This window comes from Lissotriton helveticus, chromosome 7, assembly GCF_964261635.1.
Source record: "Lissotriton helveticus chromosome 7, aLisHel1.1, whole genome shotgun sequence".
In the NCBI taxonomy this organism is placed as follows: domain Eukaryota; kingdom Metazoa; phylum Chordata; class Amphibia; order Caudata; family Salamandridae; genus Lissotriton; species Lissotriton helveticus.
The window spans coordinates 1,694,588,307-1,694,607,507 of record NC_136068.1 but is presented as its reverse complement, the minus strand read 5'-3'; the positions used below and the strand labels follow the sequence as shown (position 1 = coordinate 1,694,607,507).

Below are 19,201 nucleotides of genomic sequence, written 5' to 3'. Positions count from 1 at the left end.
GGGGTATAAGTTAAACCAAAGGGGATGATGGATGGAGTGTTGAATATTGCAAGTACTCACCCCCAGTCAACTGATCTGGGTTTAATCCATTATCATTCTTTAGCTCATTCCGCCACCCCAGTTCAGACATGGCCATCTGCAAATCAGTCTGGCCCTGTGCCTCATGGGAACAGTCCAGCCCGGACTGCCAAGCCAGGTCTTTCCTGGACCAGAAACAAGGATCCTGGGTCTGGTTTCTGGCTAATCAGTCGTCATCAGCCAGACTAGGTTGAATTCAGTGGCAAAATGAGCAAGGGACCCACGTCTGGGCAAACCCTGCTAACTTAGGGCGAACAAAGCAAAAACTAAAGGGGATGATGGACGGAGTGTTAAACATTGCAAGCATTCACCCCCAGGCAACTGATCTGGGTTTAATCCATCATCATTCTTTAGCTCACTCCACCACCCCAGTTCAGACATGGCCATATGCAAATCAGTCTGACCCTGTGCCTCATGGGATTTGTCCTCCAGTCTGAACTGCCAAGCCATGTCTTCCCTGAGCCGGAAACAAGCATCCTGGGACCGGGTTCTGGCTAATCAGCCGTCATCAGCCAGGTTAGCTTGAATCCAGTGGGAAGGTGAGCAAGGGACCCACGTCTGGGCATACCCTGCCAACTTAGGACGAACAAAGCAAAATCAAAGGGGATGATGGACGGAGTATTGAACATTGCAAGCACTCACCCCCAGTCAACTGATCTTGGTTTCATATATCATCATTCTTTAGCTCACTCCGCCATCCCAGTTCAGACATGGCCATATGCAAATCAGTCTGACCCTGTGCCTCATGGGAACAGTTCAGCTCGAACTGGGGTATAAGTTGCCAATACTGGCCATGTCGCTCCCCCTCTCCCGAGAGGACTGAGTCTTACTCTTCTTCTTATATGGGGTAGGGCATCTTTAAACCAGTATAGGTGTTGCTGATAAGTGAACGCAACCTCAATGTCCACAAACTGACAATATTTCGCTGGTCCATCACCTTCTATGTAGTAATGAAATGTTTTTGTTCTTTCATTTGCTGCTGTGAATGTAACCCACGAATAAAATACCTCTGCTCTACATGATTTGTATGTCTCAATCACGCTGTTAGACAATCCGCACGCAGTTTCAGGGTGACTGAGTTTTTAAAATTCTCTGCAATCAGAATTGCATCTGCATTTTCCTCTTCATTTGAGAGGTGCAAATGTTGCACAACTCCTCCTGCGTTATCCGCGTCTTGAGTCATTGTTTTAGAGATGAAGAACTATGCCAGGAAATTTAAGATAAGGTGTTTTGCACAATGTTAAGAACTTTATATCCTTCAAGCTTGATTAACCAACAGCCAATAAGTAGCATGTTTGCCTACTCAGCTGTGGCAGAGTTTAGCCTACCCACTCCAGACGTCTTCGGTTTGTTTGCGAATAGGGATTTCTGAGAATAGTACGACTGAAGTACTCAGATTCTATTGATAAATAAGTACCCAACCAATGTTGGGTGCCATGTTGTGTAGTTACTATAAAAAATATACAGGATCTGTGTATTTAGATAACATACACTGTAGGATTGGTGTCAGACGAACTCTGATCATCCCCACCAGGTATGTTAGCCTTTCTGTATCAGCTAGCTCACAGTGCCACTATACTCTCTTCTTACCAAGGAGAGAATCGTCCCTGGCAACCTCAGAACATGACAACCCCGATCCCTCAGGACCTTGGAAACAATATACTACTTTTCACTCAGTCACTCGTGCTTACTTAGTTTTGTCTCTGAGAGACACACCGAATGAAACATGCTGGGCGTTTTCATAATCATTTATTGAACAGTTGTTATTCTGATGTAGAATAGATGTGCTGCAACAACCATTAGACAGTATATGAGATAAATGATTAACAGTACTACAAAGGAAAAAGGATGGTAGAGTTCTACCATCTTACTAAAATCATGAATATATTTGAGTATATAAAACACATGATAAAAGATGAGTACTCCTACGATGCCTCCCTATCTAGATGTACCTAAGTGTACCTATAATGGGTTGTAATGCTGTTAAGCCGTTAAGGCAAGAATTCCTCTAGGGTTCAGTCAACCCCATTACCTTAAGTGAGACTGTGGGACCCTGTCCTGTTCTCAAGCTGTGCACTCGTGAGGGATGTTTAGACCCCTGCGAGCTGGAGTGTCTGCATGCAGAAATCTCAGCATCTCTAGTCAGTGTGTCAGTGTGTCAGCTGGGAAGTCTCCATCTCCTCTAGCTATCTTAGCAAGATATGATGTATATATACCCATTCGCCTTCCTAGGGGTCCTACCTTGCTGTGTTACTGTGTCGGCCTAAGGATGATGTCAGGCCTAAACTTTGTACAAAGATTTTATACAGGAGATGCTAGTCCTGCTCTGCTTCCAAGAACCCTCATAGATAATATATGAGATTTCGAACTGGAAAAAAACCTGTGTTCTGAATGCAGAGTACTATCTAGGTAAAAGGTCAGTCCCTATAAACCGTGAGAAGTCTAATGTAGGGAGAGAATACTGGTGAAGGGTAACAAGTTTACCAGGGCCTATATTATAGTACCTATATGGAATATAACAGTACTGTAGTGAGGTCACGTGGAAGAGACCGGAATAGGTACTATGCGGGGAGCCGTCAGCTAGCGAATGCTGACGTGAAGAATTCCCCCACCACGGACTCATGAAGCCTTGTATTTAGGATCAACTGAATCCTGGGACAAAAGTTTTGCCTTTACTTATATTTGGGAAACATTCGGAACATATACTGAATTCCCTATCCCTCGTAAAATGGAGGTTGAGCACCTGAGTTTTTATCAAAACAGCGATTAAAAGTTGGGAAAAATGTATATTTAAAGCTGAATATCCACCTTCCAATGTGAGTAGGCTACTTAGGGTTGGCCGTGCCCATTTGAGAGAGAATTTATCATTGGTCCTGACGAATGCTGGGTCGAACAGGACCCTAAAGCTGAAACATGTCGACCTATTCTTAGGACAGGGGGTTCAAATTTACTTGACAGGTTGTCCTTATATTCACACTGTTTTTAATTGGGTTAGAATCACCCCTCTATTAAAAGTGTTGGTCGAGGGAGTGGTCTATATCCATTTTAACATGCACCTGTTTGGTTGATTATACCTTTACACTACTAATCACAGGAACCCGATGAAGAAACAGGGCTACCTACTACATGTGGGTGCCTGAGGGTCCCTTTTTTCCACACTGGGAAGTCACTACTCCTTTGACACGGTTCACTTTCTGATGTAAGGCACTTAAAGGTGGTGGTGGATGGGCTGTCTCACCGTTTTCCCTTTTAGAGCTTTGTATATATCACAGTTTTAGATACTCTTCTGTTGTTTTGAACTAGTCATGTGATTAACTGCAGACATTGCTAAGTTAGCATTAGTTAGTATATGCTTGGCAGCCATTTTGCCGCTTTTGCACGCGTTACTTCATGGCTTTCTTCTTGTGGATAGAGTGCTGGTGCATTCTCGCTTGAGGACTGTCTGCCTTTCACATATTTAGCTGTACACTGTGCTCCTCATCTGCACAGAGTGTTCAAGTTCTGAAAACAATGCATGCTGTGGATTCACTTTGTTCAGTCCCACTCCCATAGACACAACATAGAAAACAGCTGCACTACTGAAAGTTTGGTGCTTTTATTATGGCATTGCATGCATGAAAAGGCACTTGGAGAGATTCCTTACAAAGAAGAAGATCTGTGCTTGTCCTGAGATGTAATTCCTTGCATCTAAACTTGGAGGTATGGGATCCCCTGACAAAGCCCAGAGGTCTTCTATAATTATATAATAAACTTGCTTATAGCACAGGGCGGGTGGTAAGGCGCTGTAGCTCTGTTTCCACTGTCATTATAACATGGTTTCCCCTTTTGTGCTTTATGGAATTGTAACCATGCTGATTATATTGTTCCTATGCATTTTGCATATTGGCTCGTGTACTGCATTATAGAGAACGTTAGATAAAATAAAAATGTTAAACTATACTGTGTCTCTGTTTACTCACGCTGTGGACAAGTATGAGTGTTTGAACGAAAGAGTGTTCTTACTCCTGTGATTCCTGAGAGGGTCGGAGTGACACGTTCTAGAAATTCTAATCATTGGTAGCTTTTGCTGTAGTACGGAGAACGAATGAGACACTATAGCTAGTCAGATTGGGGTCCTGGGCACCGAAGTGGGTTTTTTGGTACACCACTGTGCATAGTTCTGTGTATGTGTAGAATCCCTGCAAAAGTACAAGTCAACATGTATGTCGCGGTTTGATTTTTAAAGATTAAGGACCCTTCCCAGTGGACCCTGAAGAAACCCTGTGGAAGACAGAAGGTTGGAAAACCACCCCGCCTGTAGATAGCCTAGTAACTATGTTTCCTACACCAGGGAAGGCAGGTGCATAGGGGCGAGTTGATGTCGGAAACCCCTGTCATTTCCAATGAAGGATGCAGGAAAGTGCCGCAGCTGGAACAGGAGAAAGTATCTGGTTTAATCCGAAGGTGGATTCTAGTTGAGAGGTACCTGCAAGCAGAGGGGACAGAGTCTATGTCACTCAGGAGTGAACCAGAGACTTGGACGACGAATGCTCACCGATGTTGGGTATTGCAGGAGAGTCAATGGTGCCCTTGACTCTGCCCCAGTGAGGACCAGCCGACACTGAGGAAGACCAGGAGCCGTGCACGAGCTGTCCCATGACAGATATGGTCAGTTGAGGGGTGGGTGTCCGTTGGAAGCACCAACAAGCCTTGTCACCTGCAACCCACATGGATGTTGAAGAAGGTGCAATGTCAGGCCCAGCAAGGTCCAGGGGACACACCAAAAGCAGGGGAGTCAGGGCAGGCCCGAGCAATCAGGGGAACCCAAAAGAAGTAAAGGTGACCCTCTACAGGACCCACAGGCCGAGGCACTGGAGTCGCAAGAGGACCTCGAGCAGCTCACCAAAAGATGCAGCCCATGATGCAAACGATGCGATGTGGGTGAAGATTCTGGTCAGAAGAAATGCTTGAGGTTAAGGTTACTTGGAGCCCAAATATCTTGGTGGAATGATGCCAACAAGCCTTTGCAACTGCAAGTTGATGTGTTGCACAGGGGTTCAGTTATTGCTAATCCGGTGAGTAAAACTGGCCTTAAACTTGGTGAGAGGGCAGGCCAGGCCTCCAGAGCTGTGGAAAGCCACGACCTGTGTTGTTGAGCCTCTCGGAGTCTGTGGGAGCCCAGGATCAGCAGACATCTCAGCTTTGTTGCAGTGCCTGCAGATGTAGGGAAGTGGATCCTCCACTCCAAGGGAGATTTCTTGAGATGTCTTTGATGCCCACAGGCCTTGGAAGGTTCCTGTATGGTGCACAGGCACAGATGATGCAGCAGACTGGAAGGGAGACAAAGTCGAGCCCAAACGAAGTTCAGCTAAGTCCAGAGTGCCCAGACTGGAGAAGTGAAGTGGTGTTTGAATTGAATATTGAAAATTTAGCCCTCAAGGATAATTACTTTGAATATGAAGGCACCTACTATCTACTGACCAATGGCACATCGATGGGCAGTGTCTTTGCTCCCAGCGTGGCGGGACTATATGTCCACCATTTTGAGTAAACCACATTATGGCAAATACCAACCCCTACACTGACAATATTAAAAAATGGCGCAGATATATCGATGATATCCTATTCATCTGGCAAAGTTCACACCAAACCCTAGATGAATTCCTCACCTGGCTCAACAGTAGAGATCCCTACCTCAAATTCACCAGCACCGCCAGTCCCTCAGCTCTAGCCTTCCTAGACCTCAACATCTCAGCCAAACAAGGGTCCCTTACCACAATAACTTACTACAAACCTACCGCACGGAACTCCCTAATGCGTTTTGAAAGCTTCCACCCGAGACCGATGAGGGCAAACCTCCCAGCGGCCAATTTCTACGTATTCGCAGAAACTGCAGCCATGTGTCAGACTACAAAACACAATCAAACAACCTCGCTCAAAAACTGTTAGAACGTGTATACCCTAAAGCCATCATCTCCAAAACTAACAAAAGAGCCCGCAATCAAAACAGAGATGCACGGCTAGAAACCACCATCAAGGAGCCCCAAGAACAGCCCATGACCTGTGTAATCACCTACAACACGGCCTCCAATCAAGTTGGAAAAATCATCCGCAAACACTGGAGGATCGTCAACTCTGGACCAAGGAAATGAGACACACCACGCTTTGCCTACAAGAGGTCCAACAATCTGAAGGACCAACTGGTGTCCACTCGCCCAAAACCCCAGACTAGAACTGAACCCAAACCCGTCCTTAACACCTGGGGACTACCTAAAATCACAGGCCACTACCCCTGCAATGACTGCAGTGTGTGTGCCACCTCACCAGACACACCAAAACCTTGAATCCAGAACCAGGCAAGACCTGGACCCAAAGTCACCACACTAACTGTAACTCCAGTAATGTAGTTTACCTCCTGACATGCCCATGTGGCTTACGATAGATCGGCATGACTACACGGAAAGTACGCACCAGAGGAGTGGAACATAGAAGCACCATTAGGTGAAAGAAAAAAATCAGCAAGCTAAATGACCACTTTCTATGCCATAACCATACTCCCAATGACCTAACCTGGACTGTGATCGAACAGTTCAGTACCATAGGGCATAACAATGAGAAATTTCTGCTCAACAAAGAACAACGATGGATTTACTGCCTTTCGCTCCACAAAGATGGCCTCAATGATTCCATACTGTGGAATTCCCTCAGTCTTTAGATACAGGCTTTTCTAGTTCCTGCAAGCAGTACCCTGTACATGCCCACACATATAATATACGATGGGCTCCTCCGGTCCCCACATGGTCCACAGGCGTAACTGCCCATACTCCGTGTACATGATGCACATTTCCCCCTCTTCGCCCTATCCAGGAACTCACATAGTGCAGACAATCTAATCACACTCTGCGCACGTGCCGCACCTGCTCACCATTTAGCATGCGAACTACCAGAAGCACACACGCAAAAAGAGTTCCTTAGCGCACGCGCCGCAGTCGCTCTCCACTGAGCATGCGCCTACCAAAGAACGCGTGTCCTCGACACGCACATGCGCACTCCGACCATAAGGCGGTGAAGGCAGTCTGTCTACCATTGCTCCCACATCCAGGTGCCGGCAATTACGAAACAGCATAAAAACACCGCTGCCTCACTCAGGTTCCGGAGCTTGATGACGGCACAACTGGTATCCCACAGGCATTGACCAAGAATCCCGTGAGTATGATGACCAACCCATGCATCCTCAGGGTAAACGCTTTTCTCCTTACAGGTTGTCTAACTACCAGTGGTCCCCTATTTTTTTCTAGGGTCAATCCCTTGCCGAATCACTCCAGGGAGCACTCGCAAGAAATCGTTAGCGTGAGATAACAGTCCTTACGCTCCCTGCCACATTGTGTGTGATGCTCGCTCTCTAGCCTCACCACGCCTACGTTATTTCGCACTAAATTTCAGCAACAGTACCACCAGTACTGTTACACCTACGCCGTTTTTAGACTCCCCACGCAGTACTTAAAAACCGGCGATGTCATGATCTATGTGACCTCATACTATATGCTAAATGACTCCTTCTTCTGTATTTCGTGTTTTGTCTTACATGTTACATGTACAGGTATGCTTGAGGAGGGAATCCCCCTCTTACCCTTAGAGCACCTTAATGAGTGCGACACAGAGTCTGATAACACTCACTTACCATTTTTAACCCACACTTGCACTATTTATGGTCCTGAGGAAAGCCAGCATAACCAAAGGTACTGGCAGAAACATGTCGACCCAAACTGGATGTAGGAGATCTTAAAATTGCCACCACACATCCACCTGCCTTGTTTTTAACCGCTGACGGAGGCCCAGGTTATTAAAATTTAATTCACCCTCGGGTACTGGGACCACCGTTCAGCCGTTTTAATCTCACTGCACAATTCACCACACTGCACTCTCAGAAAAATACCTGCTCCGCTGTAAGCAGGCGTCGAAGCACACCCGGGACACATTAGGTGTTACTGGGTTGGCCCGATGATGAAGAATGCCACCAACTAGGTTGGTGGGTGAGGGCTTCATAAAAAACCTAATGACAATACAGTTCAGAGTCCTATAACATGGTCACACCCAGCTAACTTTGTATTGCAGACACACTCTTTCTTAATAGAGTAATAGTAATTAATTCACTTTGCCAACCTTGGTCATTGATCCAGATTGACAAAAAAGTCAAAATTCCACCACTTGTGTGTGCATTAATTTTTGTTTGTATTTTTCTTCAATAACTACATATAAAAAACAAGCCTTGGCATAGGCTATAGGTCTAGCCATTGGGACCTTATAAGTATGTAGCCATGAAGCACATTATTCTGGGTGCTACAACATCTACTGTTCTTTAAGCTTTGACACTAATAGGCACATTATAGCACTGCATTGAGAAGTATTTATTTAAAGTGTTATTTTTGTACAACAGGTAGTCTGAACTCATACCTGAAAGCGCTTTGATACGCGATAATGAAGAAAAAAAGAGTTTTAATGAAATAAATAATTTGACTGATAACACAATTTAAGCAAGGAAGCCACAATGCGTCCAGGTTTTCTGGCTTCACTTTGTGCAAATGAGCCAATAAATGGGTATCAATGTGTCTTTCCTTACGCTAAGGTTTGTTTTTATTTTAGTGCACTTTGCATAATATAGCCCATACTAGACCGGTAGGTTATTGGAGCACTTTACATGGCCACCAGTTCCATTACACATGGTCACATGCAATTGTTTATAGGGATGGGTCTATTATGTGATTTGTCCAGAATCACAGGATGTTGAACCAAAACTCTAACCTGGTTCCCTTGTTAGCAGCTCTGACTGGAACGCCAGATCCTGGGTAGAGAAAGGCACCACTCCAAATGTAAGGTGGGTGGGTTCCGACAGCACACTTTCCTGCCTCTGCATAGATTACACTTCAGGGTGCGGATGGACACCTTTTAAAAAGGTAAAGCTGATATTTGGGTAGTACAAGTCTCAGTGGGTCTTTTTAGTTTCATAACGTGCAAAGAAGACTTCAAACTCAAACAGGTACATCAAGTTTTGATTATTTAACGATTGTCAGGTAGGGGCGTGGCCAAGATGGTAGCCATGGCAGACGCACTCTAGGGAGCTCCGCGCCGGCCAGCATAAATCTTACATTTATCCCGCTCCTCCTGTCGGTTTCCATTTGACTGGTTGCACCACCTGCCGGGGGTGTGCCTGTGGTGGCCAGGGCCGCACTCGGGATGATTGCTGGCACTACAGGGGATGCAGCCTGGTGCTGGCCTGCCGTGGCCCTGGAGCCCCGGGCTAGCGTGCTACGATGTCTGGCGGCATTGTGGGAGGTTGCCGCCTGACACTGAGGTAGGGAGGGAGGCGGCCTCCAGGCAGCGATAGGACAGAGAGTGGGGATGGTTGCTAGTAGGGCAGAGCGACAGCCCATTCTCATTCTGAACCCACATACTCCTCCTGATTGAGCTCGGCGGTGGCCCCGATCGCCTGCAGCGCTGATGCTGCAGTGGGGTTGTAGATGAAGGCCATTCAGGGCTGCCTGCTAGGAGCGCAGAGCGGCAGCCCCCTCTCATCTTGAATACACATGCTCATCCAAACTTCATTCGGCAGTGCTGCTGTAGGTATGGGGAGCCCTCGATGTTGTAATGTTGTTGGATCGCACCGTTGCGGTCTAGTTTATTGCACACGTAGGCGTGCGCATACGCGGCGGCGTGCGACGACGCGTACAGTATAAAATTAAGGAGGCGTGGCCCGTGTAGTTAGTCGGGACCACGCGGAAACTAAAACTGGTGTCCGTGTCCCTTAATGAGCGGCGCGAAACTGCTAATGCGCCCGAATCAGGTCAGATCCTGACAATGGCGACGAGGCCCCACGCTGTGCTCCTGTAGAAGCTCCTGCCTGCATCCCCTGAGCGCCGATGCCGGCCCGGCACACGAGGTCATCAGGCTCCTGCGACCTGGTTAAGGCCCCGGATCTCGACCTCGGCAGCCTCAAGCCAAGACCCACGGTGGCGGTTCCACGAAGGACCAGTCTACGCTGCCTGTGCGAGCGCTGCGGAGCGGATGCCCCTACCACGCCCCTCGCATGCAGGGCCAGCGAGGGTGAGTGCGCCTGCACCACATGCGGACCTAGGAGGTCGCGGGGCCACGCATCGTGTGTACGAGGGCCTTTGTAACGGGGGGTTGCCCCGCCAGCGGCGGACATCATAGCGGCAGCTCTGCCTCACCGGCGATACGCCCGCAGAGTGGTAGCGCCCAGTCGCAGCCCCAAGTTTCAGGCCCGCCACCGGCAGGGTAAGACATCCTCGTGTCAAGATGGCGGCCATTCCTCCAATAGAGCCGTTTACAGTGGACGGTGCGCCCGCTTCCCTGGCGCCAAGATGGAAAGATTGGACTGAACGACTTCAGTTCTACTTTGAAGGTGCGGGTACAGCTAGAGAACGGCGCAGAGCGCTCCTCCTCCACCTCGGGGGTAAGGACATCCACAGAATTTACAAGACTCTAGTGGAGGCCACGCCACATACTTATGTCACCCTCCTTCAGGCGCTCAACGCATATTTTGAGCCCATGGCCAGCAAGGATTATGAAAGATTCATCTTTCGACAGGCGTGCCAGGAGGCAGATGAATCCCTAGACGCTTTCCACGGGAGACTGAGGGAACTCGCCAGCACCTGTGTTTTCAGGGATGAACAAGAGGAAATACGCGGCCAGATCATTCAAAACTGCTACTCCTCCGACTTGCGAGTCAAAATTCTCCATGAAGATGGGAAACCTCTGGCCGACATCCTGAAATTAGGCCACTCCAAAGAATTATCGCGAGCAAGAGCGTCCCACATGGAGGCGGCACTACAAAGGCCAGTGAAGGTCGAACAGGTCAACGTGGCAGAGCAGGTGAACGCTGTCCGATCAAAATCCCGGCAGCTCGGAAACAAGAAGCCACAAGATCGACGAAAAGACTGCAGATACTGTGGAGGAGTGCCTCACCGTGCGAATTGCCCTGCGAATGGCAAGAAATGTGGCACATGCGGACGGATGAATCACTTCGCCTCAGTCTGCAGATCCAAGGCCAGAAGCAGCACACGCCATCCGAGAAAGCCCAGAGAGCGAAGACATGGACGACGACTCCAATGACTATCCCGTCCACTATGTCTTTGCCATCAACCAGCCAGCCAAGAAGAAGAGACGTCTCCCGAAGTGTCGAATACGAGTGAACCAACAAGAGGTGAGAGCCACCATCGACACGGGAGCCTCGATAGAACTCATGGCGGCCGACGTCTACCATCGACTGCGAGACAAGCCAACCCTGAAGACAGCGAAAATCCGCGTCTTCGCCTACGGACAAAAGACCCCGATCCCTCTCATCGGATGTTTCCAAACAGAAATCCACCACCTGGATCGGAAAGCATCCACAACAGTCTATGTGACGAAAGAGGGGAGTGGCATGCTCCTCAGCGGACGGACGGCAGAGGAACTCCAGCTGATCTTCTACGCGATGGCGGTACTGGAAGATGAACTAGATGCCATTCTCGACGAATTTGAAGACACCTTTCGAGGCATTTGCTGCCTTAAGGGGAAGGAGGTGTCGCTGCACATAGATCCTTCTATCCAGCCAGTTGCCCTTAGACACCGAAGGATTGCCTTCCACCTCAGGAAGAAAGTGGAGGAAGAACTCGAAGACCTCGAGAGGCAGGGCATAATTGAGAAAGTCGAGTGGCCCACACCCTGGGTATCCCCGATCGTGGTTGCACGAAAGCCCAAGCAGCCAGGACAAGTACGCATATGCGTGGACATGCGCCTGCCCAATGCAGCCGTCAAGCGAGAACGTCACTTAACACCTACCATCGACGATATCTTGGGCGAACTAAATGGCGCTAAATGGTTTTCCAAGATGGATCTCCGCTCCGGCTACCATCAGCTGCCCCTGCACCCTGACTCCAGGTACATCACCACATTCTCTACCCATGTGGGGCTCAGACGTTATCGACGCCTCAACTTCGGCATATCCAGCGCGGCAGAGGTTTTTCAAAATACGATCCGAGAAGTACTGAGCGGACTCCCAGGAGTGTTGAAAGTCAGTGACGACCTCCTCATATACGCACAATCAGTGGAAGAGCATCACCAAAGGTTGAGGGGAGTACTGCAAAGAATCAAAGACTCTGGCCTCACACTACATAAAGAGAAGTGCCAATTTCTCCAAAATAAAATCAGTTTTTTTGGATACACATTCTCTGACAGAGGGGTCGTCCCTGATCCTGACAAGGTCAAGGACGTGCAAACAGCTCCTGCCCCGACGAACATCTCGGAGGTACGAAGCTTTCTAGGAATGGTCAACTTCTGCGGAAGATTCATCCCAGACCTTTCCAACCTCACCGACCCCTCCGAGAACTCACAAAGTCGTCCACCCCCTGGCAGTGGGGTGAAGAACAAACCGACGCATTCCAAAATACTAAGGCGGCACTGTCAGCCGAGAAGACACTCTCCTACTTCGACCCGGCTAGACCAACCAACATCGCCGTCGATGCCAGTCCGTACGGTCTGGGAGCAGTCCTGACCCAACGCCACGGAGAAAATGACTGGGTGCCTATCGCCTACGCGAGCAGGTCGCTGACTGAGATGGAGCAAAGGTACTCTCAGATTGAGAAGGAGGCCATAGCGATCCATTGGGCATGTAGAAACTTCCATGTATATGTATACGGGCATCCATTCACCGTCTCCACGGACCACAAGCCCCTGATTCCACTATTCCGAGGGTCAGTATCCAAACCACCCCCAGGATAGAAAAGTGGATCCTGCAACTACAGGAGTATGACTACCAGCTTGAGTTCAAACCAGGGGCTACCAACCCAGCAGATTATCTCTCCAGACACCCCAGGGCAGCCACCAGCGGGGAAAAGGAGAATGCTGAGGACACCGAAGCATATGTGAAGGCAGTAGTGGAAAGGTCAAGGCCCTTGCCCATGAGTCTGGACATGATCATCGAAGCAATCCAAAAGTGATGAGATCTCCCAACTCATAGCGTGCGCCATACGCACCAACGACTGGAGGACCCTCCAAACCTCGTTGAACAAAAGAACACCTCAGGCGAAAAGAGCACTGGAAGCCCTACTGAAAGTCAAGGAAGAACTATCAGTGGACAATCAAGGGTGTTTATTAAGAGGGCCCCGGATCGTAATGCCATCAAGCCTCACCCACCAAGCTGTCACTCTCGCTCACCGAGGACACCAGGGAGTGGTAAAAATCAAGAGCAGGCTTTCTGCGAAAGTTTGGTTTCCAGACCTGGACTCCCAGGTTGAACAAGCCGTCAAGGACTGTCAATGGTGCCAAGCCGCCAGACCCCCAGACAGCCCGCCCCCGGTCATTACCGAGGACGGCCCGCGAAAACCTTAGGAGCATGTGAGTGCCGACTTTGGCCATCTACCAGATGGGAGACACATGTTGGTCATTATGGATGACTTCACGAAATATCCGGAAGTGGAGATCGTGACGACCCTCACCGCACGAGAGGTCATAGCCAAGGTTGAAAAGGCCATCGCCACCCATGGTATCTTCGAACAAGTCAAGACCGACAACGGGCCACCCTTCCAAGGGCAAGAGTTTGCGGACTATCTGGCAGAGTGGGGAATACAACACAGGAAGGTGACACCCCGGTGGCCGCAAGCCAATGGAGAGGTGGAAAGATTTATGCGCACCCTAAACAAAATCATCCGGATTGCCCATGCCGAAGGAGTCCCATTGGAAAAGGAAATATACTCTTTCCTCAGGGAGTACCGACTCACACCGCATCGCACCACGGAAGCTGCCCCTGGACCATCTGCAATGGGGCGAATAGTCCGTGACACCATCCCCAGTCACCGCACTAGGATTCCCAACAAAGCAAGTTCACGAAGGACATGGTCCAACAGGAAAAGGTCGAATGACTACGCCAGTTCTCGGAGAAGAGCCAAAGAATCATCTCTAGACGAGAATGACCGTGTCTACGTGAGGGACAGGTATCCGGGGAGTAAGTTCAGGCTCCCCTATGAGCCACGGCCGTGGACCGTCACAAGCCGAAAAGGGACTATGATAACAGCTCAGCGAGGAGGAGAGACAGTCACTCGCAATGTCTCGTTCTTTAAAAAAGCTACCAATCCAGCAGAGGACCAACCCTTCCCCCAGAGTCAGCAGGAATCACCCGACCGATCCGAAGCACGCCAGAACACCCCTGACAGCGCAAGCAGTGGCAGAAGCGACCGTCCTGCAGAAGGGCTACGAGCCTCTGAGACACCCACAACTGCAAGTTCGCAGAGCCCCCTGGGGTCCGATGCGACCAGGCCTCCCAGCGATGGGCCCCCCAGGAGAGTGCTATTCCGTGGGGAAGCGGCAGGCTATGGACTGAGAAGAAACCCAGCCCCTTCCTCGCAGCTGGCAGACTATGCGGTCGGATGAAATCTGAGCGGCTGAATACAGAGACTGGTAACTGGCCGGATGGCCGTGAACTTTTTGTATTACTGGTTATTCTACTGCATGAGTGCATCCCTATCCAAGTAACTTTGATTCTCTATTAAAGGTTAAAAGGAATGTAATGTTGTTGGATCGCACCGTTGCGGTCTAGTTTATTGCGCACGTAGGCGTGCGCATACGCGGCGGCGTGCGACGCCGCGTACAGTATAAAATAAAGGAGGCGTCGCCCGTGTAGTTAGTCGGGACCACGCGGAAACTAAAACTGGTGTCCGTGTCCCTTAATGAGCGGCGTGAAACTGCTAATGCGCCCGAATCAGGTCAGATCCTGACACATGTCAGAGGATTGGGCCCTGTACAGATTGCTATTTCTCAGCAGACCGCGGGGGAGATATGCCTTTAACAGCGAGCCACGTGGCGCTGAGGCCGCTGGAGAGAGCAATGAGATAGAGCATGCAGCACAGGAGGGGCCATGAGGGGAGCCTACTAGAAGATTGTGGCAGGCACTAGGTGGAGTCCGCATTGTACCCATGTGGTCCCCTTGTTGGTCTGTGAATGCATCGCGGCTGGGCTACGGATGTAACTTGCTGTGCTTTGAAGACTCTCATCCTTATCTGGTGAGCGATCTCATCCCCTCTTGAAGACGGATGTGGCTACGAGGAGGTCGCCCTACTGCCCTCAATCAATTTATGTGACTCTCCTACCCTGTCCTTTTTTGCCTGTGCCCCTTTAAGACTGCTGTTGGGTGCTCTGAGCCACCTGGTGGGGTGGGGCCGCTGGCGCGACTCCGGGTCAGGTGGGCTGCCTCGAGTCCTTGTGCGTGGAAGCTTGTTGAGGATTGCAGTGCCGATTTCTCTTTGATCCATCTTCGAGGGCAGAGACCACTGGTTGGCCTGTTGCTCCAGGATCTGGCTCTTTGCGCCTGCGGGGTGCGCATGTGGATCCCACCGGGGCCCATATCCTTGCCACGATTGAGGCCTCCAGCACGGCGTTGAAGTCCAAGATTTAGCCTCTATCCTTGGACGTGGGCCTCTTAAGGGTGGACCTCCGCACGGTGGTGGAAATGTCCCTATGCACTGAACAGACCGTCACTGACCTGTAGTCCAAGGTCTCCACATTGAAGTTAGCTCTGACAGATCTCTATGCAAAGGCAGCAGCCCTAGAACATAAGGCAGAGGATGCAAAGGGCCGCTCCCGAAGATGTAATCTGTGGCTTGTTGGATTCCCAGAGGGCGCAGTAGGGTAAACCTCTGAGCTGTTTCTGGAAAACTGGATTAAGACCGCGCTCACGGCGGCTCTTGTCTCCCCACTGTTTGTGAAAAAATGGGCTCATCTGGACTTGGGGCTGGCCCCTCTGTCTGGTGCTGCACCTCGCACACTTATTGCTAAGATCCTGAACTATAGAGACCGTGACTACATTCTGCGGGAGGCCAGAAGGATGGATGACCCTATCTTCGAAAAGCACACTATCCGTATTTAAGCGCAACTAGTGCATCAACAGAGGATGTCCTTTAATGGAGTTCAACAGAAACTGAGAGCTATGAAGCTACAATATATGCTGCTTTACCTTGCCAAATTAAAAGCCATCCATGGTGGGAGCACATTTCTTCTCTACCTCTGAGGTGGCATGGGACTGCCTGGAGGTGCAGGGCGAAGGACGATACCTGACATAGACGGGGACAGACGACTGCTGGTGAGTGGAGCAGGGTGAGCAGACGAGGACAGCGCACTGTCCAAGCACCTCGCTCCTCACAGAGGATAGTGGTGTGACAGGATGGATCCCTAGAATTGAAACAGCCGAACTCTGACAATGAGAATGTAGGCCAGCCCCGTATCGATTGGGCGCAGCTGCGGACGGAACAGGAAGAAGCTGGAACGCTAGTGGAGGTGGTGACTGCCTCCAACTCCAACGTCAGCATGGGTGATGTAGTGGAAGACACCCCCCAGACTGCCGGTTCCTGACTGGATGTCGACTTATTGTGAAGATGAATATCAGTTTTGGGGTGCCGCTGAAGTAGAGCTATCAGTCTGGTGTATGGGGGGGGCACTGATGGCCTGTCCGGCATGTGAGAGTCCAGGGTAGCCAGATATTTCCTTCTGTAATGACTCAGGTGGGGCACTGAAAGATTGTGTAGGCAGACTACCCTCTTCCACCTTGTTTCCCTCTTCTTTTTGAGTTTTTTTTCTTTACATTCCTTCCCTGATTTGTGTGTTCAGGATTGTTAAGTGTGAATGTCAATTGGGTGAAGTGGCCAAGAGCTGAGGAGAGGTTTTGCAGTGCACTCATTGGTTTGACGATCGGGACTCACCATCGACACAGAACTGTGATTTCAATTGGTTGGCTGGGGAGTCTATGGATGGCCCAAAGCGCACTAGTATTACAATTTTATGCCATGTGAGGGATAAACAGTGTGCTCCATTTCGAGCTTGGCTCTGCGAAAAAACCCATGCTGCTGGGATTTGAGAGTTATTTGTGACCATTGGTTGATTCTATATTGTTCTTCTATCTGGGGTAGGGGATGAGGGTTGGAATATAATTGGGGAGGCACGCATTGTTATTGCAGTGTTTACCCGGGTGGTGGCAGGGACTGTTTATCCTTTGCGATGCTAGTGGTGGCCACACTGGCGAGGTACTTGTGACAGGAACACACAAGGACATAGACTGACAAATGACTCTGTTTAAACTTGTAACATGGAACGTACGAGGTCTTAAATCCTTCATAAAATGTTTAGAGTCCAATATTCCCCATGCGTCCGAAAGTGGTGTTTTGGGTGTCCCCACATGTCCCATTTGGAGTCCTTAGCTATGAGGCTGATATAGAGGGGAGATATGTCTTGGTGCATGCTGAGTTGGACAGCACAGAAATTTGTCTACTGAATGTCTATGCCCGGAATGTTGACAACTGCGAGTTCTGCCTATTCTTGGTGGCTCTCCTACTGCTATATGTGGGGTCCCTGTACTATGGGCTGGGGACTTCAACTGTATTTAAGATGGCACACTGGACAAGCATCCACCAAGAGTCCACACTAAACCTAGAATAACTGCTGCTCTCCAGGGGGTTATGGAGCACTTAGGTTATGTAGATGCATGGCGCGTGATTCACCTGGGGCGGGAGGTTATACCTGCTACACCCCTGCGCAGAGCTTTCACTAGATTAGACCAGGTCCCACTCTCTGAAGGGGCGGCCAATACAGTACTACAGACACAGGTGGGGCGATTTCTCTCAGACCATGCCCCGTGCTTCTGGTATGGAGGACACGGAGTGGTCGGCCACAGATCCCCCTTAGGCCACTATAGTTGGAAGCTCTGAAAGATTATATATTTCGGGGGGAACCCAGAGATGTGACTGGCTCTTGCTTTGAAAAAAATTAGAGCTCCACTGCCGAGAAGGGGACTGAGTGGAAAGCACTCAAGGTGGTGACACGGGGAGAATGCTGCTCCAGGTTGGGAGGGCTGAGAAGACAACTAGAGAAAGATCTAACTACGGCAGAGGATGACCTAGCTGGGTTGCATGGGTGGAGCCTTTTGGGGAGACACAGGGGAGGCATTATTACTCACCCAGTGTAGGGTAGCAGAATTAAGGGACATATTAGACTGCATAGTCCCGCCTGAGAATATCGCCAGCTACTCCACTGCAAGGGGGACAAATTGGGATGGTCGTTGGCGTGGTTGCCTGAATGTGAGCGCTCCCGATCATTCTCACGCTGTGTCAGACAGACAGGGGTACTGTGTCTACTCAGACCACTTGTCAGCAGTGTATGGCGAGGAGGCTCGGGCTCACCCAAATGCCGTGCAAATTTTCCTGGACACTCTTAAGCTGCCCTGCCTCACGGAGGGCCAATATGACAGTCTGGGTGAGGATATTTGCCCAGAGGATCTCAAGGAGGCAGTGGCCAGCATGGCTAGCAGTAAATCACTGAGCCCAGATGGTCTACCAGTTGAATATCTCTAGGTCTTTGCAGACTTTCTGCTCCCTCACCTGCTGGAGACCCTCCGAGAAGCCAACCGAAAGGAAATTCTGCCTCCATCAATGAGTGAGGCCCAAATTGCAATGTCAGGTGAAGACCCTCACATGCCTGGCTCCTTTCGGCTCTCATCAATATTGGGCGTCGGCGCTAAGATATTGGCTAACGTTTTGGCGATGCGACTGGGCAGAGTAGTATCTCAGTTTGGTCCATGGCGACCAATGTGGATTCATGACGGATAGGGGAACGCATACCAATCAGCGAAGGTTGTCTCATGTTCTGCACACAACAGAAACCATGAATATACAAGCTCCAACCGTGGCTTTAGACATCAAAAAAGCCTTCAATATCCTGCAGTGGGACTATTTATAGGAGGTTCTGACTCGTATGGGCCTTGGTGGGGACTTAATTTCTTGGGTGAGCACTATTATACTGTCAGCCATCGGTGAGGGTCTGCAGTGGTGGTCTGATCTCAACATTCTCTCTATACAAAGGGGCACGAGACAGGGAGGCCTGTTGTCTCCGCTCTTCTTTGCATTTGCGATTGAGCTGTTGGCGATCTGACTACAACCAGACATGACTCGTTGGAGCATCGTTGTAAATGGCCGAATGCATTGCTTTATGTAACTCACTCCAAAGAGGCGATACATACCCTTTTAGACATATTGGCTGCATTCGGAGCGGCATCGGGACTACAGGTCAATCACCAGAAATCGGTTATATTCCAGCTGGCGACACTGGT

At 49.7% G+C, this 19,201-nt stretch overlaps 1 protein-coding gene across 1 annotated transcript in view; it reads left to right on the top strand.

Annotated features, from left to right (window-relative positions):
- LOC144769642 (uncharacterized) overlaps positions 1-19,201 on the top strand; it is a 1,000,462-nt gene that overhangs the window by 912,894 nt on the left and 68,367 nt on the right. The gene's annotated exons all lie outside the window — the stretch shown is intronic.